The sequence below is a fragment of the Poecilia mexicana genome, unplaced genomic scaffold, assembly GCF_051168715.1.
Source record: "Poecilia mexicana isolate PSO_F unplaced genomic scaffold, ASM5116871v1 scaffold_13, whole genome shotgun sequence".
In the NCBI taxonomy this organism is placed as follows: domain Eukaryota; kingdom Metazoa; phylum Chordata; class Actinopteri; order Cyprinodontiformes; family Poeciliidae; genus Poecilia; species Poecilia mexicana.
The window spans coordinates 28,055,469-28,079,075 of record NW_028263382.1 but is presented as its reverse complement, the minus strand read 5'-3'; the positions used below and the strand labels follow the sequence as shown (position 1 = coordinate 28,079,075).

The following is a 23,607-nucleotide window of genomic DNA, read 5'->3' as shown; positions in this document are numbered from 1 at the left end:
AATGGGATGCGCACGCCAACACGCGCGCAGACCTGGTTGCCACCATTCATAATGGTTGTCCCCAGCGTTCGCTGTTCTGGTCCATGTACGGCCAGCAGGTGACACGTTGAAGGCAAACTTGGCCGGCGCTGAAGCTGTTGGCGGCGGACCAAGGTTTCCCTGTGTCAAACACACGCACTCGCTTCAAGCTCTGCAATCGCACACAACGCGTCGGCACACAGGCACAGACTTAACTGCTCTGTGCAGACCAGTGCATGGGTCAGATTTCTGTCACACTGACAGAGGACTGCTGGCCTTACTGCCACGTTAGGGAAAGCCACCAGCCTGCATCAATCCACGCAGCACAAAACATAAGCAAACACTCACAGCCACTGGCATGGAGGGTGTGGTGGAGTAAGTGAGAAGAGGGACGTGTTTTTCTAGTTAAAAATGCAAAATATCATGTATTTTTATCTAGTTTCTTGTGCAAATATCTTGGTAAACTTGAAATAGGATGAAACTAACTTACAAGTAACTTCCCATAAAGAAAGATTGACTTATTTCAAGTCAATCATTTTCTTAACAATAAGTACGAGTTCCACTGACGGACTATGTCACAGAATAAGTATCTTTTTTTTCCCTATATTGTCACCTTCTTAAAATAATGGCCTTAGTAATTGTTTTTCCAAAAGTTTTTTTTTTTTCTTGCCTAAAACGGCTTTTGGAAAAATAAAGGTGTTGTTTTTTTCTTTCTTTTTTTGCCAAAATCTTTTTTCCCTAAAAAATGACTTATTTTTGGAAAGTGACATTATAATCAATACAATAAGTGAGATAACCTGCCACTGGAGCCAGCAGTTTTTCATCAGTTTTAAGGAATTATTGACAAACTCCTTTTCTTGCTAAAAGGTTAGCTTTAAATGAGTTTTGTCTTGTTTCAAGATATTTGCGCTACCAACAAGACTAAAAATACTTGGTGAGATTTTATGTTTTTCAAGGTGTGCAAGTAAATCTTCCATCAGAGGTTAAAACTAGACATGAATATCAAAGTAATTTTAGGCTTTTTTGTGATTCTTTTGGTCCCTTTTCTGTTCAGGGTGGAACGATTTATAAAAACGAGAATTGTGTAGACATGTTCAAACGTATTTTTGTTTCCCCATCCCTCATGGATTCAAAAGTTATACATATGAGTGCAGACACAAACATATACAACTACTTCAGAATAAATGTCCCTGCAAGGTGCAGAACACCACAGGCTTTTTGCAGCTCTGTGGGTGTTTCTTGCTTGACTCTTGGCTTGTCCATGTGGGCAGAAGGTAGTGACGGTTCTGCTCGAAGGTGCTGAATCTGAAACAGAGGTCTGAATTCGTTGAGTTCATGATGTAAAGGTCTGTAAGAGCAGTGACTGAGCTGGTTCTGAACCGATTGCTTTTCGCCAGAGGTGATCGTTCGAAAAGTTGTTTGAAACTTGCACACAAAGCCAGTTGGTCCATCGAGACAAAGATCCAAAATGGATAAAACTGACCGTGACCGAGCTTCTGGAGCTGGTTTTAACTCAACCTGTTAATAACTCAGACTACGCTGAAAAAAACAAAACACATTTTTGCCATTCATTTTAAATAAGAAAAGTAGTAATCAAATATATTGTCAAGCTTATACCAGAAGCTTGCTTGCTGGTACCAATACAGGTTTGAAGTAATTCTGCAACTTGCTATGAGACATTGGACCAAATATTAGTAACTGATGTAAGTTTAATTCTTTGTTTTTATACAAAATCTGCATTTAATTCAAATTGATAGCTTTCATTTAAGCTGTCAGTGATGGCAACTTAAGATTCAATGCAATATGTGGCATCTAGGTATCTGCTCATTTTTTTGGTTTCTCCATTATGCCGTATTTTCACCCAGTCAAAAATCAGATGAACTGTGTAGCGAGGCGCTGAAGCTTCTTCACTTCTGATTTAACGCCCACATCTCTCCGGTTTGTGCGAGCAGTTTAATCCTCAAGTACTTCTGGTGAAAACCAATAAGCATTGGCGTAGATAAAAACACAGCTGTGGAGACTGCTTTAATTGGCTCTGAGACTAATGGATAAAACCAGAATGAAATTCCTGTAAAAGCAGCAGCTTTTAAGTCTAAACACTTCAGCTCCTTGAATCTGTGTGTCTTGTTAAACGTTCACATTTCTGCACTCTACGGGTTTTGAAAATAATTCAGCGCCGAATCTGGATCATCTGGCACTTAAATAAGACATGCAAGGATTAATGTTTCATAGTTTACTTTTTTTTTTAAATATAATTTTAATGGTCTGCACCAGAAGCTCCCCTGCAGAAATTTGATTTTGCCAAATAAATCTCAGCTTTATGGTAGAGACTAGAGAACCAAAGTCAAGTTAGATCAAGTTGAATGCAACGTACATAAACCTTATTTATATTTCCATCACTTTTTACCATTTTTAAATATACATATAAAATGAAACTGTTCCTGTGATAAGTTCAATTTTCATTTTAGCCTTCTGTAGATATGAAATCTGCTTTTCTTTGAGCTTGGCATATAGATGGGTTACTGCCGCTGTGGTCCAAGTTAACCCTTAACAAGAACTGGCTCTGAGATCAGCTCAGACAGCAGAGAATTGGATAAATTAATGTTAAAATTCACCACCTAACAAACCAAACTCAATCCACAGTCCTGGTCTTGAACCAGTGCGCCCATTGCCTTCCTATCCATCCGATTCTCATCGGACTCATTTAAAGTTAGCAATAAAGCTCATGTTTATATTAAGATTTAAAAAAACGTGACTTTCAGAAAAAGTACATTTTGGAAAAGTGGCAAAAGTGGCACCCATTTTTTTTCTCTTCAGTAAATTGTTTTCTAGCAACAAACACAAAAAATAAAATAAAATAAAACATGAATTAAATAAAACCATACGATTTTATTTTTCAAAGTTGACGGTCTCCTTGTTCTGGCATTTATTCCCAAAACATGTAATCTGTTTCCGGAAGGGAAACATTCCAGACGTTTGACTGCATGCAAAGGAGCCCATCGACCTGACGTGGAGAACCATTTAACTATTCTTAACTCGCAGTTATTACAGTCATTTTGCCTGAAGTATTATCACATTAGGTGCGGGCTGAGCCACAAACAGGCTGACAAATTGTAAGCTCTCTTGAAAATGTACGACTGCATAAAAATAAACTCTGCACACTGAGCCGACTAAATAACTGAACACGTCTTACAAAAGCACAATATCTCCTTTGTGTTCCAGAGGTGTTAGATGTCCTGCTGAGCTTACACATATGAATCTGTATGGAGAAGCGATCGACAAAAGGCGGCTGCAGATGTGAGTACTCTGTGGAGAGAGAGAGAGAGAGAGATCGTGTGTAATCTCAAAGGCGAGAACGAATCCTTTTGGGACGAGATCAAAGCGAAGCTGTCCTCTTGCCCTCCTCCTCGTCCTCTCGAAGTTCCTCGTCGTTCCCTTTCAGCCTTTTGTTTTGTCTGTTTTCCTGCACCCAACATTTTAATCCCTCTCTTTCTCTCTCTCTGCATCGCCTCGTCTTTTCTTTTTTTTTTTTCCGCCCCGACTCTCCTTCTCTACGTCTTCGCTTTACTTTAATGGGACCTCTGGGCAGCCTGTACGCTTTTCCCTCTTCCTTGGCCGCATGTGAGGGACGGAGTACCTTCAGTGGTCCGGCCATCTCCCAATAACCTATAAATCACTGGGCCTCGGCGCGGCGGATAGATGACCAACCAGGGCAGGACTATTAGCACAGCTGAGGCAGTCATCATCATCCCTCTCTCTGTCTCCCAGCGCTGCACTGACATCCCTCTTTTTTTGTCCTAATTCTCTGTTGCACATCAGTGGCAATTCTAGTTTTAGAAGATTAAACCAGCGACTCGGCCTTGTGTGTGTGCCAAGCGTACGAAACAGCACATTCAGAGTGCTGATACATTATTTAGAAGCGTCAGCTATTAAGACCGATTTATTAGGCGGCCTTAAAGTTTAATTGGCAGATTAGTCACTTTTCTTTGTTCATACAGTATGTTTTAGCTTGAATTTGACGTTGTGCGTCTGTCAGCTGTGATTTTTCTTTCTTTGACTTTTCTTTGATGAAAGATTAATCAAAAGTATGTTATGTAATGAAAAAATAACACATGTTCTCTGTTTCCAGCTGACTCAGTTGGTTAATTTAAGTCCGCCTGTGATCCAACTCTTTCTACAGAGTTAATTATGCAGTGGTAGTCGAGGGAGGGAGCCAGCTTCTTTCTCTTGGTGTTTCGGTTAGGAATAAATCAAACCCACGGCAACATACTTCAAAATAGATACCCATGGTTGGGTATTGGCTTTCTTTGGAAAGGCTCAGATGTTGCTGCTGTTGTCTTGCAACAAAAAGGTCAGGTTTAAATTTTGTATTGAGATGACAATATTTATCATATCATAATCACCACCATCGCGGCTTAAGTCTGTGTGATCCAAACGACGTCTTCCTCACCAAAAAAGCATCTTTTCCATGATCACAATTTTGCCGCTGCAAGTGAGGGATGAGAAGACATCTGAGGGTGTTTTCACACCTGACAGTCTGGTAGACTCGGTTTGATTGAGGACCAGGGGTGAAAGTAGGCGGGTACGGTCAGGTACTGCGTACCCCTAAAAGATTTAGCGGGGGTACAGAGTACCTGCAAGAGAGGGGAGCAGCGGGCTGTTGTAAAAAAAAAAATCAGTGGGTGCATGTGCAGCCACTAGTCAGCCATGACTGATTAGTTTTTCAAGAACAATCTAAAACACGACTTAATCAATTAATAAATAGCTTTTTTTCCCATTTCATATTGTGTCTGAGCTGTTTGTGCTTTGCTAGAGCAGCGGTGCAACACGTCACTGTCGGCGGTAGGTGACAAACTGAACGCCGCCAGGACGCTGAGACCAGCACGTCCTACTCTGACTCCTTATCAAAACGTTCGTAACTTTATTAAAGAACAACAAAAACAAAACAAAACAAAAAAAAAAGGTGTTCATATTAATGATCCAATAAAAATAATAATCTCAGTGATTATTGTGCAATTCTGTGCGTTTCGGTTCCATTAGCAAAATAACCAGCAGAGCAGGAGTTTAAAATGAACTAATCAACCACCCCTGTGTTCAGGGAGCGCATATTAAAAATTGCTAAATAAATATCAAGCCTGAAAACCTGATATCGTAACGGACTGAATGTTATGGCTTGCGCAGGTGGTTGCCACGGCAACAAGTGTGCTTAAATGACAGAGAGAGATGGAGAGTAAAAAGGTGCGAGTGGTTTTGAGTTGATCACCTGTTCAGGTTGTTTTACCTTCGTTTACCTTTGTCTTGGCGCATCACAGCCACTGTAGTTTCTGAACGTTCAATAAACGACAAATTTGGACCAGTTACCTCATTCGTCTGTGAGTATACGTCATTCACAACAGACATCAAACACGGTAAATATGTTTAATTAAGTATTTAACAAACAAATGGCTTCTACCGCAATAGTTATGTGAAATTAAATTAATTGTCTAATATTTAAAAAAAACTAGTTTGGGCATTTCGCTGGAGATAGGCAACAGCACCCTTTCTGACCCCACTAGGGACAAGGGTGTGTTGTGTGTGGGAACGCCTTAGGATTCCCCCAGAGGACATGGAACAAGTGGCTGGGGAGAGGGAAGTCTGGGCCTCCCTTCTTAAGTTGCTACCTCCGTGACCCGACCCAAGAGGAAGAAAATAGATGGATGAACTGGATGGACAGTTGTAATTACAACTCCCTTACACTTTATGCAAGTTTTTTCACTGTTCATTAACTTATCCATCCATATCCATATCTCTGTATCCATGTTTGTTCCTAGGGAAGATTGGAAAAATCATTACCTGGACAGTGGACTCTTCAGGGGTCCAGTCTTCTACTTTCGTTTTCATCAGAGGAGAAGTATTCAGCTGAATACTCAGCTGTCGCTGATGAAGTGGCAACAATGGATAAATTGTTGCCACTTCTTTCTTAGATTTTTTTTATATTGTTTATTTGCTTTTAACTCTTCTTCCAGTTTCTTTTTAAAGTCTGTTTAGCTGTGAACACAACAGTTTGACCTTAGTCACATGAAATAAGTATAGATTTTTGCTATAATTTTTATTTTTATAAAAATAAGAAAAACAAACTATTCCCGATAACTTTAGTTCTTGTTGGGAGCCCGGGTCACTTCGGTATCTTTACTGTTTAAACTTTACCTTAAATAACATAAAGTTACCTAATTTTTAAAGTGCAATCAGTAATACTTTTATAACAAATTTATATCAGTAATGACTTCTTGGTTAATGTCGAGTTGTCATAACAAAGACATTTTGAATAATGTCAACTTTGTATTAAAGTGTCATAATTTACCAAATGACGCTTTATGACAACAGTCATAAATATTCATGAAGGCTTATTCATGTTCATGACAGGTGTTTATGACAGTGTCATGTCAGTCTTATTCAACCCCCTTCAAATAAAGTATTACCCCTCCTCCAAACGTCAGGGGGAAAAACATGGTGGTGACTCCAATCTGTTGCATTGTCAAAATCTTTTTCAAACACGTTGCTAATGCTCAAAGAGCTGCTTGGATATGACCTCCTGTTTTGAGATCCAAGCATTCATAACCTCAGATGTTCTTTGATCTATGTCATAGATGAGGTCATAGCTACAATGAGCTCACTAGTTCTGGCTTAATGTCTTGCTTCTGATCGTTGCTATGGAAACGGTCAAATCAGTTCTGCATGACTCAAACTATTAACCCTTTGCAACCATTCGAGGCGCCATGACAGACTTCAGGGTATTTTAGGAGGCTAGGGATTAAAACAGGGATTTTAATGGTTAAATATTAAGTTTAGATTGACAATGGTATATTAAAACCATTAATTTAAGTAGGATTTTTCATCATTCTATCAGGTTTAAAACTTTGAATCATACTTGACTTAAAAATATCTTAAAAGTGAAAGTAAATGTAACTTACGAACATTTGCTGCTGCTGTTGTTGTAAATTGTGACAAGAAATTCTGCCTGCTTGGAGAAGAGCTACAAAGAAATAATTTTGGTTTAATAATTTTACACGTTAGCATAGAAATAGAAGGATGATCCCAAAGAAATGATGCTGCCACTCCATATTTGATGGGTTGTAAACGACCCACTCGAACACATTTGTTCTGTACGGTGCGGAAACATAAACAATAGACAGGACGTAACATCTTCCAGTTTTTTCTGTGTAAATGAGAGCTTGACAACAACAGCAGCATAGGGTCAGCAGCCCACACTGCTGATGGCGGGGAAGGAGATAAATGGGTCCATTTCTATGCTTTCCTGTAAACTGGTTATGAGTCTGTTGGTTTATCACTTCTCTTGTATTTTAACTATTAAACCAACTGGTAAACAAATGTTAATATCTGTTTTTAAAAGAATAGTAGCTTCTCTCTTATGTCTCCATCAGATGAGCAGCATTAGCAGCAGGATTTAAAATGAACTGATGAAGATGGTCTATGTGTCTAATCTGGCCTGGGAGAGATGTCTGTGGTTCCCTTCTGGACCTGTTACCCCATCAACCCAATATGGAAGACTATGTTCAGAATTTAGGTCTCACCGAATCTCAAGGTGTCAACATTGCAGCCAGTGGACTGAGGGAAATACAGATCCATTTTGTAGCAATTCAAGAGCTACACAGCTTTTATCACTTCGCAAAAATTTCATCAGTACAGAAACGCCAAAACACACAAAGAAGCAACTATATATATATATATATATATATATATATATATATATATATATATATATATATATATATATATATATATTTTTTTTTTTTTTTTTTTTTTTTTTTCTCTCTTTTTCTCAAAAGCAACAAACAATTTGAAGTAAGAGAGCGTTGTTCCTGAACCCTCTGGGGTTACCAACTCAATCCTGCCACTTTCCACAAAAAATCAAGAACTCCCATGTTGAATCAAAAGTTATCATGTTCTGTCATTTTATTTTTCTATTTAATAATTTTGTTTGTATTCACAAATGAATCGGAGTTGGGAAATGTTGTTTTTACTACTTTCAATCATTTTGTGTTTGTTTTTTTGTTTTTTTACATTCCCCAGAAGGACGGGGTTAGATTGAGGGTAACGAGGTAAGGCCGGCCCAGCAGATCATTATTTCCTGCTTTATGAATAAATAAATACCAAATGTTTTCTGTGTAATTTAAACCATCCAAGCTCTGCATCATCTCCAAACGAGAGGGGAAATTGGATCCTGCAAATTTTCAAGCACCTTTATGTTGCCTTTACCACGTTCTTATGGCTTAATGTTTGTTGGCATTTTTATGCTCAGCCGACTAAAGTGCAGAAAAACAAATTACTACTCAAAGTCAATTAAGTATATAAAAAAAAGATTTGTCTTCCATGTGTTGTGTGTGGCGCACAGTCAGAATCACAGAACTGCCTCTGAAGTCATTTGTTTTCCGACGAATCTTAAAGGAAATTCACGACAGAAGATCAATTCCACTAAAAAAAATGTCAACCAAAACTGTATTTTATTTTCAATGTGCTTGTGAAAAGAATTGAACGAACGTAAAATAATTCTGTGAAATATTTTTACAAGCAATATTGTTAATGCAATGCAATCATTTTAGTGTCTCAGTGTAATGGCGGAAATTACTCCCGTAATTTATAACTTATACATTTTAGTCTGCACAACAAGTTTTGAAAATTCGAGGCCGGACGTTTTGTCACAAAAACCTGCAGCCGGGAGAAGAAAAAAACCCGGTTCAGGAAACGAATGACGAACCTCCAGGTATCTGCCTCAGCTCGTTTCTTCCATCGTCTCTCCTTTTGCTTTGAAACTAAATCCGATACGTTCCCTATAAGCCTCATGGATGAGGACAGAGTGGCAATTTTTCCAGCCGTGGGATGAACAAGATTTGCATTATGTTCACGTATTTCACAACGACAAAAACCACAGGGGGCTTTAAGATGTCCCTCCCAGGTGGAATTTAGTCTTTTTTAGTCTTTTAATCCAATTTTAATTATTCTCTCCCGTCAGTCAGGTTTTTTTCTTTTCTCTTTTTTTCTTTTTATGTTGTCCATAAAGTCTCTGACTTTAGACTTTAGAGAAAAAAAATAGCTACAGAAACTCAATAAATGGAGCAATTTTGATTTCCCCCTCTTACCTTTGTGTCAGGAAGGAGATTGCCAGTGGAGGAGTTTTAATGAAGTCAAAGAGAAAAAGCCACTGATGTAGACTTTGAATTGGTTTTTGTACTTAAGCAATATAAAACCTCGCTGGCAAATTTACAAAGCTGTTCGCAGCTGCTGAATCAGTGCAAAGGTGAGTTTTCTCTGCTACTCTAATTCGAAAACTAAACTAGAAATTGATAGATCTGTTCCCATGATCACTTTACAAATCAAATCGCATCTTGCCATGATCATTAGACTACATTAGACTGTCTGGTACTGCATTTAAGATCAGCTTGTTTCATCAAGTTTAGTTTATTTGATTGTATTTCTGTGAATTTGATCTATTCTGCATTTCTGTAAAACAGGAAATGAACTCGACTAGTTTTTCTTGCAAAGTGCTTGAAGATGACAATTGTTGTAAATTGGCTTTGTATGCTGAATTTATTTTTACTGTACTGAGTTACACAGTCTGCCCCACATTTAAATAAGGTTGGATGAAGTTAAGGGTCTCTTTATGTCTCTTACTGCCAGAACCAACAGCATCACGTTTTGGGATGGATGGATGGATGGATGGATGGATGGATGGATGGATGGATGGATGGATGGATGGATGGATGGATGGATGGATGGATGGATGGATGGATGGATGGATGGATGGATGGATGGATGGAAAAAATCATTGATTGGCCGTCACAGCAATTATCAGATGTCAGCTCATTGGTGCATCCCTCGCTTTAAAGAAAAAACAAACTCAAACCAAATCTTGGAAGACTAGCAACCGGATCCAACTAAATTTTGGGATTTAAGGATGCTTCTATTGTTTTAATATATGTCATTCATTGTTTTAAATGGTTTGTGGAAACCTGTCTGACTGTGAAGAAGCCGAGATGCAGTGCGTCAGTCGGCTCCCAGATAAATTTTGCTCTGTCACGTTGATGCATGGCCTTCATTTACCAGTTTGCTGGATGTGTTATGTAGTTACTTATTCGTATTCAGTGTTCTTAAATGCCTCACTATATGATGTCTGTTTTATTAAGCAACAATGCAAATGCAGAGTTCTCCCCGCCGACCTAATCCTCACGGAGGACAGGGAACTGTAACGACAGACTCTTATTGAGCCACGATACCTTACATCCTTTCATTCATTCGCTATTTCCATTTCCTATTCAGACAATTTCCACCTCATTAAAAAGAGAAAATCATTAAACCAGCAATACCCTGTAAGATCATTTCAATCAGTGCAACTAAAACCAGATATTGTGTCTATTGTTCAGCTCATGTTATTAATCTCCTGCTTTTCTTTGTAGTCCTCCACGAATCACATGCGTTGATATATTTATGAGATTTTATATAATATGGCAATATTACAGATGTTGGTGATTGAGCAATATTTAAAGATGGCATATGGAGATTTTTTTCTTTTGGATCTTTGAAGAAACACAAGTTATATATTGTATAGAGTCTTATTCGTTTAAAAACTGGGTATAATTTTCATTGCACTTGGCAGCTACATGGACTAATTTATGTTGCCTTTTAACTCAAAATCCCAATAAAATACAATAAACTATACATTATTAGAACATCTTGCGATGCTAACAATATTGCTAACTACCTTTATTGACATTATCAGTTGTGATAAATACCTGGGGTTTTTTTCCCTTTCTTCTCATATCATCTGTGCTTCAGTTTGAAAAGTTAAAGACTTGTCGTTACTTTTGTAAAATTAAGCAGCAACTGCGACTCTCTAAGCACAGAGTCTTCAACTTCTCAAGCAGATGCTCGGCTCATGATCCCGAGGCCAACGCCCTTATTCACCCTCTTGCTCTGGATGTGTCAGTAACATGCAAATTAATATTCATTTAAATATGTAAATATCCCACTAAATCTCAGCGTCCACTCTGAGACAGTGGCAAGTCCATCTGTTAGCACAAAGCACATTCTGAGCACACAGGCACCCATACATTGTCTCCTTTTTTTCTGCCTTTCTCTCTCTGTATTTTTTATTTTTATTTTTTTTTATCTTTTTGTCCCTACAGTTATAAATGCACAACGATATTAAAGTTCTTACATCAAGTCATACAAATTTCATGGGAACAAGAAAAGAGATTACTGATATTGTTTAATTTCCCCGGGGTCCAATGTCTTAGAATAGCCCCGGAGCATATGGCTGCCTGCCCCTGCTTTTATGTAGACCAGCTCGCAGTTGCTTCTGTTTATACGTGTTAAAAGTGTATCTTCTAAAATTTACTGGCCCGTTTATTGTGGTTATCTCTTGTCTGTTTATGTGAAGATTACTCCTTTAAATTCCTGCGTTTGGGGCAATTTCTGGCCGTTCCACTTTGTGCGCTAAGCCTTCCAGCCCTGGCTTTTTAGCCACCTGTGTCCTCTTATGTAGCCCGTGCCCCATGGGACTCGGATGATTGATATCTCAGGCAGTTTTCTGGCCACCTCTTTGGGCCTTTCACCACAGAAGTCCCTTCCCTTTGGCGCGAGCGTGACTGATTTGTCAGACTGTGACTTCCAACATCTTTTATGCTCCCTGCAAGGCGTGACTTTTTCTTAACTTTCATAAAAAAAAAAAAGGAAAAAGATGGTAGACCCCTGCTTGTTTCTGTTTTCCCTTCCCTATGTTTTCTTCTATTCCTTCCTATTTTTTGAAATCTAGGTGCAGCTAGAAACCATGTCATTGTTTTTTTTTTTGAAAATTATTTTTTGACTTTTGGGAGTCATATCACAATTGGCTTTTGGATCACGTACGAAGGTCAGCTTTATCTGCCGGCAAACAAAGGCTTATTTGTAAGCTGTGGTGGCAGACGGGGGCGAACACATGAAGAACCTGCGCTTGACCCCGACAGGAAACTGCTTCACTTCTTTTACTACGCTGGAGTTTTCACTGGCAACACTTCCACCGATATAATCCATTTTATGTCAAAACAAACAAACAACATTGTGTCCAAACCTGAAAAAGATCATATTCAGAGTGGGCAATGATTGAATGAGTTATTGAATGTGGCTGATCCGCATGGATGCGTTTTACGGTATTTAGGATAAGACTTTTTTATTCCAAACGTATACCTATTAAATCAAACTGTTAGATCAAACACTAAGTGTTGATCTTTATATCTTTGTTTTTATTTAAATAATTAGGATTAGGATTAGGAAATTGTGCAACCTTTTCCTTATATAGGCAAACATCACATTTTTTTCAGACTTAGAGTATTTCAAACTGTTTATGTTGTTTCATTAATATATTATTTGGAATTTAAAAAACTAAAAATACATATATATTTGCAGTCTTATTGGAGAAATATGGCCTCAGATGTGGTGACTTTTGCCCCAGACTGCAAATAGTTTGGACACCACTGAGTCTAAAGTATTGATCTAAGAACATTTGACACTAAATTAAGAATCATATGTGCTTAAATACCAGCCCACCCACAGTGATACACCCCATAGAAACTGGACATGTACTTTACTTAGTAGCTAGTTTTAGTTTTAGTATCTAGAAATGTAATTTGTTGGAGATTTGGGGATTCAAAAGACAGTGGTTGTCAAGACGAAGCATTTGAACAAATTTAGAAATGAACTAAAGACGGAATGCTTTTGCCTGCTCTGTGGGTTCAAGGAACTATATTAATCATGAGAAGAAACACTGAGAGTTGGTACTTATTGTCCTCCTCGCCGAGAAACGACACACCGATTCTTGGTAGGTGAGGACTCTGAAGATGCTCTGCAGGTGAAATTCTCTCTCTTAGACATATTTCAGCAGTACACTGGTGGCGTGTTTGAAGAAAGAATGAATTCTCTTTACTTTGCACTTCAGGACAGCCTCCAGGACAGAGATGCAAGCAGAGATGGACCTGCTCATTAAACAAGCTGCTGTGCCATCCCCCTTTTCTGCTCTTTATTTTGTTCTGTAATCTGCTACTACATGCTGACATAAGTTTTCACAGTTTTTTGCAGCCTTTGTGCCGCCTGCCTTTGCTGTAACAGAATTCTTTGCAGTAGTTAATGAGACGGTCATGGTTCAGAGCAGCAACGTACGGTGAGGCTGGAGTCGGATATGCAAATCAAAAATAGATGGTTACACTTCAAAATTAAGCTATATTTAAAAATATATATATATTGCATTTTCAGCTATCTTATCCGGAAATAAAACTAGCAAGATAATACTACATGTTTTGAAATTTAAGTGTTTACTTTGGATGAACTTTCTTTTCCTTATTCAAAGTGAAAATAGCGTATGGTTTTGCCTTGAAGTCCATGCAGCTTTTCTCACTCTGTTGTAAAAAATATATATCTTATTTGTTGTTTACAATTGTGTTTTTTCCCAATTGTATTCACTGTTTTCAATACATAGAAGAAGAGTGTATGTTGGCCATGGTGCCTATGGGACTCAACACTGCCATCTATCAGTGTGGCATGGTACTTTCCACCTTACCCTTTGCATTTTCACCTCACATTTATGACAGATGAGAAAATATTCAAACAGAATATTATTTTGTCTTAATTTTCTCTCTTTCTTTTAAATAGCACAGCATTGACACTCTAAATCACCAATACAGACTGAATATTGGTTTAGTCTCTACAACATAGCTCTGGGCTAAACTTAAATACATGTCTCTATATGTGTGCCTCTGCTCACATGACACATTGCTCGAGCTCAAATTTAACCAGCAGCTGTCTGCTGTATGTCACCCAGTTCTGTCCACACAACGTGTAGCAGATCCACCGATCGCCACGTCAGGCGGCCGCACACATGGCAACGCGGGCGCCGACCGACTCGGACTATCCTCCAGACAGTCGGTGTTAGCTGGTGGCAGATTAAGGGAAATTAATGAGCTCTTAAAATGAACGCATCAACCAACCTGTGTGCTGCCGGCTGCAAGACGATTACATAAACCAAACACACAGGAGCAAGAGAGAGACACAACCCAGTGGGCAGGCTGGATGAACACACAGAGATGGAGACCGCTCAATCACTATGGTTACACAGATGGGCCCCAGAGAGAGGCCGGCCAGCACCGAGGCTGGAGGCAAACCATACACAAAAAAACTAAGACAGATAAACTCACACACACGCGCGCACACACACACTCGCCGAGAAACGAGTGTGCTGTTTGCTTTACAGTCCATGTTGCTTTTACAGCCATTTCTGAATGAAAGTTCAGTCTTTTGCATCATAACTCGTAACGTTTCTCGTTGGCAGGTTTCTGTCGACGTGGGCCACATCTGTTTCTTACATTTCTCGTGTTACTTTGATTAAAAGTGTCGAGGAAAGGTAGCTTGCTCCTTGAGGGGGTTAAACCACGTCACAGACTAACTCGTCCCCACCTTTGCACTTGCCCGTCTTTTTTCTTTCCTTCTCCGTTCTTTCTTCAATCAATCCCCAAATGAGCATATGTTGTCATCCCTCCCATCTCAGAGGGCTGTGCAGCCTGACAACCCAGCAGCCTGTTGTCCTCCCAGCAGGCAAAATACACGGCAGGAGGAAGAGATGAGATATTTGTTGGACTTGGGGAGTAAAATAGAGCAAGTCTGACTGAGGCTAAAATAGTCTGAAATTAGACCTGTGGGTTGAGGTACGCATATATCTGATTGTTGTTGGTGTAAAAATAAAATGGCTGCTGATTTCAAAACTATTCATGTAAAATTTTCCACAGTTCATCCATGGAGTACTAGGGGCGTGTTGAGAAAATAAACACGCAATCGCTTAATAAACCCATAATAATAATAATAAACACATAATCGTAATATTATGACTTTATTCTCATAATTTTATTACTTTACTCTTGAAATGTTGTTTATTTATTTTTTCTTTCCTTTTTTAATAATCTGTCATATCTTTCAACCACAAGTTTCTGTGTGTTTTATTGTGATTTTATACAGAAATATTTATCGAACAAAATAACTCATTGTGAAGTGGAAGAGCATTTATCAATCCAGGAGGCCTTTGTTACTCTGAAGGAGCTGCAGAGAGACACTACTCAGGTGAGAGAACCTGTCCTGAGGACAACCATTAGACAAATCTAGCTCTTATAGAAGTGGCAAGAAGAAAACTTTTGTGAAAAGAAAGTCATAAAAATTCCCATTTGCAGGTTTTGTGAAGCCGTGTAGGGGAGCACATGTGGAAGATGTGGTCTGGTCAGATGAGACCAGCAGCATTAAACTGTTTGATAAATCACTATGTGTGTTGAAAAACTACGCTTCACATCACCCGGAGCACACCGCCCCCTCAGTGAGTCAGAGTTAATGTCCTTGATTATTATTTTTTTTCCCAAATCAACATACAGGCTAAGAAAGCACAAAGAGGCTGAGATCTCCAGAAAGCATAAAGCACAATAACACGGATATACGTGTGTCCATTGTTTGCACCTTTAGTAGTTGTATTTAATTCCAGGTTTTGTATTTCATGTTTGCTTTTCTACGTTGCAGGGTTTCATGCGGCCAACGTCTCTGTTTCCTTGCACTATGCATCAGGGAATTGATATCACAAGCAATCACTGGAGGGCCGCTGTAGGGAAGCGGGTGTTGATGGATGTAGTCACGGCTGTCACTCGTCATCAGATCAACCGAGACAAGGTCTTAGTCTGATTTGACATGTCAGTTCCTGCCATAAAATATGCATTGTGTTAAGTGTCTAGAGAAATATCCTCAAGCTGACGTGCGTACAAGTGGTCGATTGCCAGTCAAACTGCTGGTTTCGGAAAGGTGCGAACGTTTCATCATTTCATCATCCGATAGTGGATGATAGAGAAGAGTGGTAGAAGATATCTAATGTCCAACAGACATGTCTGTTTTTTTAACATTGTTTTATTTTTTTTTACTTTCATGTCAAGTTCATTGAAACTGGGACCACAGACATCCCAGTTTGTGGGATGTCTGTGGTCTCTTTCTAAAGACCTTCATTGACCTGTATACAACCTATTATCCATTTTTGTTGAAAGACCAAAGGACACAATTTCATTACGAAACTGCAACAATGAGGATCAATGAGGACGGTTTGGAGCCCTTAAGAGAGGAATGGATGATCCAGACATGTGCAGTCAGTGCAATTAAAAACCGTGTTTACGTACAGGTATAAGAGGTAAGAACTAAAAGAAAAGTTGCAAAAATAACTATTTTTAACTCTGTTAAAGCATTTAAATCAAGGCTTGTATTTTTCCAAGCCTTGACTTCTTGAGGAAGTATTTTTACATCTCCTGACGAGTAGTTTCACTGTAAGTGTTTAAAAAAGTAATATACTTAAAGGGGCATTATGTAAAATTGACATTTTGAGCTTCACATCAGGTTATAATGTTATTCCCTCATCATAAGCACACCTGGAGTGTTGCTTTGATTCTTTCCTGCATGTTTGAGAAATCCTGTAATCTGATGTGGCAACCATTCAGCTGTGTAAAACTCCTGGGTGGACCTAGACCTGCATATTGACATGAAGCTCCTCCTCAGAGATGCAGTTTCCAAACTCACAGAGCAGCCCTCCCTCGTGACGCCCCCACTCTGCTCCTTCAGACTAGCCAGCAGCAATTAGCAAACACCTGGAGGAACTGCCCATCTGCTGAGCTCACTGTAGGAGCAACACTGGTAAAAACGTCGTTAAAGGGTTAAAAGAGGGACGATGTTGTGATGACTTCCTCAAGGTGGAATTCCAGAAAGAGCAGGAGTTTCTTAAAGAGACAGAGGAACAATTTCAAGGCATTAAATTACAGAGTCACATTTCTTTTAAGTTGTATTTGATATATATGTCAAACAACAACTGAAGGTAACATAGTTACTTGACTGTGCTATAAAAGGGCACTATGTTCTTGGAAAAGCTCTTAAAATATGCATATTCTGTTATTAGCGCCACATACGCTTTACATATATTTTCGGCTTATGAATTCATTTTCAGGGTGTTTTTCCACATCTATAATTTGTTCTTGGTTTAACCATCCTAATAGCTACATTGCCTCCGTGACGTCCCTGTTTCCTGTCACTGAGCCATCTTTTGTCTCTCGCTTCTGCACGGATCAGGAGAGCAGGGGCGAGGACGGTGACAGGCACGCTTTTTGCAGAACCAAACCGGTCCGTCTAGCAGCGATCTGACCTGAGGATGCGGTGAACCTGTTGTCAGCGTGTGACACCAAGACCGGCAGCGAGCTGCCAGACAAAACCAGTCAAGTGCAAAACTAATCTACAAATCCATTTTGCTCGAGAGCAGCAGAACACAGCCCGAGGTGGCATAATTGTGCTCAGAGTCAGAAGGACTGCCACGGCGTTTTGTTTTTTTTTTTTGGGTGGGGGGGAGGTTTGTTTCTCGCAGTTACGGGGGCCAGATTTAACGGCCCATTTCTGCGGCGCTCCATCCATCTCTAAGCTCTTTTTGATTGCGCAGACATGCTGATAATTGCATGAAAAACAAGCCCCGCGTAGGAGTGTGTCCGTGTGTGTGTTTGCAGGATTTAAAGCCTCGCTGCATTTTATGAGCAATAAGCTGCTGTTTGTGATCCTCTGTGGATGCATAGATAATGCACATCTTAGTCAGCAGACTTGTAGGTGTTGGTGATAAATCTCTAATCGGGGTAATAAACCGAGAACAGGTGAGAGAAAGACGGAAATAACCGAAAGGTAAAACTGTAACGCGTATGGCATATTGATGGCATCAAAACCTGACACATTTTTTTATTTCACTTGAATATGATTTCGGATATTGAAATTGAGCACAGATAGATGTGACCAACCCAAGTCAATCCATATCATTGCTGTACTGCATAGGCAATTTTTTTATTCTCTTTGCCATTCTGACAAAAGCCGCCTAGATAGTTAAAATTTACACCAGCAGGATCCGTTTATAATGCCATTGTAACAGAGTTCAGGGTTTTTGAAACCATCATTCCTAAAGAAAAAAAATCCCTTTTAAAAAATTGAAGATTTTTCTTTTCTCTTACATCATTTGTGTTCTTCCTGTTTTTGTTGAATTCCTGTGCTGCTTTCCTGCCCTTTCCCTCCTGAATCTGCTTCCTCCCTGTTTCGTGCTGCAACTGTAGTGTAATTGACAAGCCCTCCTGTCAAGACTTTTTTTTTTTTTTCAGGATTTTCAAAACGCACATTACAACACAAATCCAAAAAAAACACACACACAAGCTCATCCACTAGCAGTAATGCTGCACTCTCACTCTTTGTTGCTATGACAGTGCTGTCATTCCCATCTAGATCTTAGTTTAGATGAGCTGAACAAGATGGCAGAGCGTACTACATCTCTCTGGTTCTCTTTGCTGCTGGATGAAGTGACTGTGTGTGTGTGCGTGTGTGTGTGTGTGTGTGTGTGTGTGTGTGTGTGTGCGTGTGTGCGCGTGTGCGTGCGTCTGTCAGCTTGTGTGTCTCTGAGCATGTCTATTTACTTTTTCCACATGCTGAGGGGAAATAAATGTGGTAGCAAACTAGTTACCATTTGGAGTTAAAATGCAAGTCACTGGGATATAACTGGAAATGTTTTCATTTTGTTGAATTTCAAATAAATTCTCATTCTCATATTTTCCAGCTTTACCTGCCAGAAACCAAACTGAGTTTGAAACGTTGAATACAAAACTTAGTTGATTGGAGAGGCACCTTTCGGATTTTATGCTCCACAAATCTGGAACAAACTTTCAGAAAACTGCAAAACAGCCGAAACAGAGAGTTCCTTTAAATGAAGGCTAGAAACCTACTTGTTTAGAGTTGCCTTTAGTTCTTATATATGGGTCACTGATCAACATATTTGATCTATATGTGCAATCAGTGTAACAATACAGCACTTTGAGCTGTCTTGTTGCTGAAATGTGCAATAAAACTAAACTTAAACAAAAATAAAACGAAATCCTGATTCTGTTTAAACGTACAACTTATCAAAAACAATGACTCTTGTACATTGGGGAAACATTTAGGCAGTTGTTTCAGCTATAAAAAGACGAAAGAGTTCTTCTCTTTTTTTTGTGACACATAAATATTTCAGATTATAAAACCAAGAGTATAAATAAAAAGCAGCCAGGCAGCCATAAAAGTGTGCCAAATCTTCTCTGTCAATTCCAAACTGCTTATTCTGCTACTGACTCTTTTTTTAATGGGGTTTATTGGATTGGCTGGTTGAAGAACCAGCAAGACATATTGGAATCAAACAGAGGCCTCAGCAGTATGTGGGAGAGCCATACCTGACCACAACAGACTGGCACCTCCCACTCATGATGGTCACCAGCTTGGTCACATAATGCTTTGCGATGCCATCCCACTGTTCAGCTGGCGTTTGTGGCTTTGTCGGTCCATTTGGTTGTATTGATCACTCTGGCTCAAAGAAAAAAAAAAAAAAGAAAAAGCACACCCAAGCTGATCCAACAAGTGATTAAAGAGGTTGAGGTCTGGTGTTATGGGCAGGAAATAAAATCTTCTCAAATTGTAAATTTTGAAGTTATTCTCTGATATCACCAACTCTGTGAGGGAGAGTGTTGTCATGTTGGAAGGATCTTTGGGAGTCTGTCATCCCGTGCCATCATACTGCCTCTACCGAAAGCTGTTTGGTTTCGACAGAGTGGGTTCGCCACATTCTCAGCTCTGCTGGTCAACCAGCAAAGCCATTTTCCTCTGAAATGTAGCACCAGTGGGAGATGAGCAGGCCAGTTACCAATGCAAAAAATTATACCCTGAAAATTAAATGTATTTAATTATTTTTTTTAGATTACCTTCAGTATATAAATCCTTTACCTTCTTTAGATTATAAATTTGAATTTGTACATGGAAGAATGTTAGGACTTTGCATTTATCCAGACTTGATGTTAGCTTAAAATTAAGTCAAAATGAGTCACATGTAAATGTTTCCTTGTAGTAGAAACAAAGTTAGTTAACTTGCCAACCTTCCACCCTTTTCACATTCTAATATTATTTAACATTTACATCTAAATACAATTGCAAACCATCTCTGCTTGACCTAAAAAGATGCATTTTCTTCACTTAAGGGTAAAAAAACATGGCTGCAGTTTCCATGGAGCTGAGGTCAGCAGCTACCTGTCCGCTCAAAACCTTTAGAAAAGAAAAATTCGATTGTAACATTTCGTTTGTTTCTCATGGGGACACAGCTGGTCCAAAAAAAAAAAAAAAATAGAATAAAAATAAAAATTGCTGTGCATCCGAATGTTCCTTCTTGCTGCTTTTCTCGTTTCTAAAAATGGGTCATTTTCTCTTTCTTTTTTATCGTCCCCGTTTCCTTTCAAGCTGCGCTCGATTCAGCTCGCCTGACATTACTCACCTGACTTCCTGTCCCAGGAGAGAGCGTATTTAAGACAAACAGCCAAGTCGCATTAACATCTGCACGGGCGTGCGTTTCAAAGCGATACGCCTAAACTCCGCCGTTGACGTGAGAGTCGTTCCGTTCCGTGTGCTCTTCTCTGCAGCAAACTGCAGGCTTCATCCATTCCTAATTAGTGCGTGATCGATAGGTGGTCGTTGTGATGCAGTGCGTGGGGAGCCGTGTCAGAACAGGGGAGCAGTGACATTTCGGCAGATGGGGATTACTTGACCTTATTGTTGTGATTAGAATTCAGCCTCCGGTCCCCAAAGAGATGACCTCACCTTGTTCACACTGTGCCGAGAAGCCGGAGGTTGTTAAAAACTCATTCTTCTCCTCCAGCCACGTCCTGCGCTACCCTCAACCGTTCGCTGGCATATTTCTTTCTCTAATGCTTTTTTATTTCCCACTCTGCTGAACTGTCGTCTCAGTATTACGTATCGCAAGATTTGTAATTTCTGCTGCGGCGTTCTATTGGCTTTGGGCGTGCATTTTCGTGGAAGTACTTTGCTGTGTGCACATAAAGCATATAAAGTGGCAAAGTGCTGGAACAAAAAAAAAAACAACGAAGGAACAACATAAAGCAATTTCTGTAACAGTGTGACTTTTTTAAACAACCCAATATGACTTCTTAAAAAATACACACACTATAGAATACCGTATAGCCCCGATTTGCTCTTATTTAATTAAATAGCACAAGGTTTTTGTCTTACGAGACAAACCGCAATCTACAAAATAGAAACAGAGCGGCACTGGTTTTAACTCTCTTCAGACTTAAAGGACAGATATCATGAAAATTCAACTTTTTTTAGCTTTAAATCATGTTATAATCTTATTCCCTCATCAAAAACATACTTGAAGTGTTGCTTTGACTCTTTGAAGTCTGTTTGAGAAATTCTTAAATCTCAGCAATTAAACACTTGGTGGAACTGCTAGTCTGCTGAGCTCAGCATGCACACTTGTTATAACAACTGAAGGTAATGTACTTATTTAATTGTGCTATAAAATGGAGCTATTTACCTGGGGGGAGGGGACATAGTACCACCCCTTTAATATTGTCTCACCATGACATTAAAAATCAATTACAATGCTTATGATCTCTACAGAAATTCAAGAGTATCATAGATTGTGTTTGTTTTTCTTGAAACCTGGAGAACAGCATGTGTCAGGTGACATTCGCTGTCATGTTTTGCAGACAGGCTAAAAAGTTGGACTGCTGGCAAACAGAATTGTGGAAAACTGCAAACTTACTCCTACGACTTTCTTTTGTCATCACACAAAAATTGGCAACGTGACTCTGTAACGTGACAAAGTAATAACTGCCGTCTGAATCCCTGGCAATTAAAATAACAGTAAACCTGTTTTAGCAATCCAGCAGAGTTTAAAAATGATCAACATCAGCCATTTCATTTGGCCAAAATAAGTAATCTGAGACGGCCTGTATTTGTCGGCAGCAATCTGCAGTTGTTGGTCGTAAAATTCTTTACAGTCTATTTCCTGTTTTAAGACACCCTCTCACACTGATTTGTGACTGCTTTCTGAAACACTTTATGGCTTGAGGATGGCGGCCCAAGGTTTCACCGCCGTCAGAGCGTAACCTGTGGGCAAATGGCACTATAGCGGCCCAGAGCGACGCCGCTACTCCGGGTTGTGCGTTATGGGTCTCTGGCGGCAGAGTGAGGACGGAGATGAGATGCTCTGGTTTCCCTGGAATAGAGAGGAGAGAGGGAGTCAGGTGGTTGATGGGAGAAACCCAAAACTGTCACACCTGTTCGATGTCGGCTTCGCTTATCGGAGTTTCTCCGGCTCAGAAAACGCCCCCCGGTCTGTCAGTGTGCGAGGAGAGAAGAGGAGAGGAGAGATTGTTAATTACCGTGCACACACAAACTGGATCCTGGAACTTGATAATAGTGTATGGTTCCAGCAGAGAGAGAGAGAGAGGACAGGTGTTGGGCGACGGTAGTGAAAAATAAGGATGGAGCTCCGAAGAGGTCGGCGCCCCCCGTGGAGCGGGTATAAGACCTCCTCTGTAGCCTCCTTCTGCTGCCAGCTAAGTGATAACATGCATGAGCGAACCTCGAGTGGAGGAAGACGGGACGATGAGGCGAGAGGGGGAAGGATTGGAGAAAGCAGGACAAAATTGACACACTTAAAGGAGCAAAGTGGCCTGAAAGCCTCCCACACACCCCCACCCCTATGGGGCCCCCTTCTGCTCACATGGGAGGGTGTGGTGTGGGGGGGGGAACGCTGAGAACGTTAGAGTCCATTAAAATTGCAGCATGTTTACATAAAAAGGGAAGGCTTTTGCCGGCTCTACTTCCTGCCTTACATCACCCTCCTCCCACGTAACGCGTCGCTGAAATACAACTTCGCTGATTCTTCTTAACCGCACAATAAATAAAAATCTTTCGCCTGAGTAAAAGAGGCTGAGTTTCTTCTCAGAATCACTCAGCGAGCCGCATTTTCTTAAAACTACAGCAATCAGCGCCTAAGAGCTGCGCGGTAATTTCCCGGCGATGGCTTACATTGTGTTAAATGCATTACAGAGTTGCAAAGTCATCCCCCCTCCTCAGTTCACCTATCAGCTGCTATTTTGGTGCACTTTGCAGTTATTTAGCCTCAGGATTATTCAAGAGACTCCATTGCAAGGTCCATTTGCTTTCTGATTCCTTTGTTTGTGTGTGTGTGTGTGTGTGTGTGTGTCAGGCTGGTTTTCTTGATATCGTGCTGATGATGCCACCCACCCCTCGCGCCCTCCTCCCTTTGCCTTTCGCCGGGGCGCTGCGTGCCGAATGCCCTCGTGTCTATTTACCCTCCCAGCCTCTTCTGCAGCAGCTCTGATGGCGCATCGAGCTCCGGCGATGGTGCAGAGCGCCCGGAGGAGAGAGAAAGAAAGATGAAGAGGGATGCTGAATACAAAGGAGTGGAGAGAGGGAGAATGGGACTGGCTGTAGATGATGAGAAAAAAAAAGAAGAAGAAGAAGAGTGTTTCATTGAGAGGCTCTCTGATGAAGGAGGAATGTGACTACTGAAGGGGGAGCGCATGAGTGGTATTAAAGTGGGGGAGCTTGTCCTGATAGAAGTGATGAGGCTCCCCACTGGTGCCAAAATGGATGGTGGCGCCTCTGACATGGGCATGTATCTGTGCTGGA

At 40.1% G+C, this 23,607-nt stretch overlaps 1 protein-coding gene across 1 annotated transcript in view; it reads left to right on the top strand.

The window, feature by feature from the left end:
* The window catches only part of schip1 (schwannomin interacting protein 1), a 264,204-nt gene that overhangs the window by 173,747 nt on the left and 66,850 nt on the right, over nt 1-23,607 (top strand). The gene's annotated exons all lie outside the window — the stretch shown is intronic.